Here is a 3,744-nt window from a genome sequence, read left to right on the forward strand (position 1 = left end):
ATTCTTTGATGTTATACCCATTCTTTGATGTTATCCCCAAATCAAAAATCTCAAGCATCCACATGAAGAAGACAGAGACAATTGACCTGAAGTGGATCGGCAAAAGAGAAGTGGGTCTAAGGCAGATCGGTGGCTTGGGATGGCGGTGAAATAGAGAGATGAGAGCTTGAGAGAGTGAGTTTGAGAGAGTTTTGAGATATGAGAGCTTTTGATGAGGCGGATGGCGGCGTCGGTCTGAGGCTGATCGGCGGCTTAGGACGGCTGCTGGGTCAGTGACGTTGAAGATGACAAGGGCCCGATGATGGTGAGCTTGAGAGAGTGAGCTTAAGAGAGTTTTGAAAGAGTTTTGTGAGAGAGTTGAGAGCTTCAGTGACATTGAGAGAGAGGCGTGAGAATAAAAGAATAAAAAAAATAAACCAACCTATATTATTTTAATCCGGGTCGAAATAATTTTTTTTTTTTTTTTTAGCTCTCAGTTACAATGCACATCTATCTATAGATGTGCACTGTAGTAATGAAGCTAAAAAAAAATAGCTATAGCTCCACTGCTGGATGGTGGTTTTTTGTGTTTTGGTAGAGCTAAAATAACTATATAGCTATTTAGCTCTACTGCTACAAGTGCTCTAAGATAGATAGTAAGTTCTCAACAAAAAAAATAGATAGTGGGTAATGGAGAGATGGTGTTTGAACCAAGTTAATCAAGTAACTTGTGAATAATGTTCTAAAAAAAGGTAACTAGTGAACAAACTAGAACCTTGAGCTTTTTTTTTTCTTTTTTTTTTTGGAGAAACCAAGATTAAGCCTTAAATTTTTTTTTTTTAAAGAGAGAGTTTTAACCTATAACGTCCGCTCCTGATAATAGTTCTTTATCATTAGACCAAGACACAAATCTGTTTTTGGTATAGGCGAGGATTGAACCTCAGATGTCTTATTCAACCATCAGAGATGTTACCAGTTGAGTTAAATGGAACCCACAACCAACCTTGAACTTTTCTGATAAGAAAATAAAACAAACTTGAGCATATAATATAATTTGTTGATGAACTTGATCTTAACTCATGTTTGAAATAAGTTTAAATGAACAATTCTAAAATTTGAATAATTAACATGGTTCATTTACTGACCTATTTATGAGTTCTTCAAATTTTTGGTTTACATTAATGAGTTTCATTTACTTAAATCTTTTTGTTACTTACTTTTGTTTAATAATCTTTTTGTTACTTACTTAACATTAGACATGGCAAAATGGGCGGGTTGGGTTGGGTCAGGTCAACCGGGTTGCAGGCCAATCGGGTTACAGGCCAAAACGGGTCATTTTAAGTGGGTTAAGAATATATTCAGGTCAATCGGTTTGCAGGTCAGGTCAGGATGACCCGTATTGTTCACATGATTCTTTTTATAAAGGAAACAACATGTATTTGTCATTTGGAAAGTCATGCAAAAAATTACTTGATGTAAACTTTGAATTCACAAGGCTTATCAAGAATGAACTTAATTAAACTTATTAATACTTATTCAATAATTTTAAAATTATACAAATCCTAACATTGATATCTAAAACAAAATAACACAAAGATAAGTAAAACAAATACACAAGTTTTATTTCTAAACATTATTAACATCTCAAAATATAAAACAAAATTACAAATTACTTATTGGATAACTCATTTGAAGAAGAATAAAAACATATAAGAAATTTACAACCATGAAAATTAATTTATAATCTATTATCAATTGTGAATGAGACTCTATTTCAATTTGAGATATACATTAAAGTTTGATTGTTTACTTATTTATACATGATCTCTTTTATGAATATCATATTATTGTTAAGTAACACACACTCCAGGAAATATCATAATTTATTTTGAAAAACCGTTTATTTTGGACAAAAATTGTTCAAAAAATAGGTCTAAGCATTCATAATTTATGCTAATTTGATACTTTGGCTTCATTACTTTCACACTTGTAAATGTTTCTCATATATGTTTACAATTTTAAATTTATGTTTTACTTCTACTGTAACCAAATTATCTTGGCATGTATTTTGCTATTTGATATCTAAAAACTTTACTCATTACAGAATGCTCAATCATTCATCTTTCAATTAATTTGCATGCAGTTATATAAAATCTCAATTGTTTCCTTAAAGCTCACAACAAACAATTAAACCAATATTGTCTTAATTTTATTATTTTTTTACCAAAAAAAAAGTTTTAAAAAACGGTTTGAGTTCGGGTCGGGTTAACCCGAAAAAAATACGGGTTAGGTCACAAGTTAACCTGTTTTTATTTCGGATAAAAAAATCAAGTTCGGATCGAGTATTTTCGGGTCGGGTCAAAGTTTTGCCATGTTTACTTAAGATGACTGAAAACAACAGTCTTTGCCAAGATTGTAGCCTGAATACAATTAACCCAGTAGTAAATATTTGGCGAAACTACATTGATGGTCCTTAAAGTTTACTTGACGTGCGCAATTGGTCCCTTAAGTTTCAATTGAGTGCTATTAGTCCCTTAAGTTTCAAAACTAAACACTGTTAATCCTTTGTTAACTTCCGTTAGTATTATTACTTATGTGGCTAACGGAATAGTGATGTGGCCTTGTTTTAATTGATGTGGTATTTACTTTTTTTTTTTTTTTAAAAACTATACATGTCATAAACTCATAAAAGCAAATAATTAACCCAGTTCAAGTGGGTTAATACCCGAATCAAAAAAATATATATCAATCTAAAACTAACATAAGAGAGTGATAATCCAAGACCATCATCCTTCTCCACGCAACAGCAGCGCTGTCATCCTTGACAACCACTTTGATTCATGGTCGTGCTCGCAGCTTCAGTGCTTCACACAGCCATTGCTTTGCACTTCCCCTCTCATCTTTGGCCAACCCATCGAGTTTGTGTTGTCATTAGGCAGTTGGGACATGATAGGAAGCACTCTTTTGGTGATAAAAGTGTTGATGAGGAAATTTCTAGAGCACCATGATTTTAATATTGGTTGTGCAACACATGATTCTTTTGTGCACCAACTCAATTTGTTGTTGCATTTTTCAACTGATGACTAAGGTTCTGGACATGGGTTTTGTAGATTATTCAGTTGGGTTTGTTCCGTTTTGATTGTACTTGCTATGTACATATGTGCTTATGATTTCCTGTGGCACCAACTATAATTGGAGGTGAATTTTGTAGAGAAGACTTTCATTGTATTAGATAAGACGGTAGTTGATGGAGGGGTTTATTCATGGAGATCCCCTTGTTGAAGGTCAATTAAATTTATAGCCTTTTAACCAATTACCCTTAGTTCTTTTGCTGTGTGAACTCAACCATGAATCAAAATGGATGTGGAGGATGATGATGTTGCTAAGGCTCGGGGAAGGAGATGTTGTCACCAATAGAGGAAGGCAGCATTGCATGGAGGAGGACGACGGTGTTGGGGTCTAGTTAATTTTAGGGACTTTTGGTCTGATTTGGCCCACTTGAACTGGGTTAGATATTTTCATTTATGGATTGTCTAATTTTTTAAAAATAAAAATAAATACCACATCAGTTTAAAAAATGCCACATCACTATTCCATTAGCCACATAAACAAAAATATTAACGGCAGTTAATAAAGGATTAATAGCACTCAGTTTTGAAACTTGAGGGATTAACAGCACTTAGTTGAAATTTAAGGAACCAATTGTGCACATCAAGTAAACTTCAAAGATCAATAGTGTAGTTTCGCCTAAATATTTTTTTTTAC

Source organism: Castanea sativa, chromosome 8 (genome assembly GCF_040712315.1).
Source record: "Castanea sativa cultivar Marrone di Chiusa Pesio chromosome 8, ASM4071231v1".
NCBI classification, from domain to species: domain Eukaryota; kingdom Viridiplantae; phylum Streptophyta; class Magnoliopsida; order Fagales; family Fagaceae; genus Castanea; species Castanea sativa.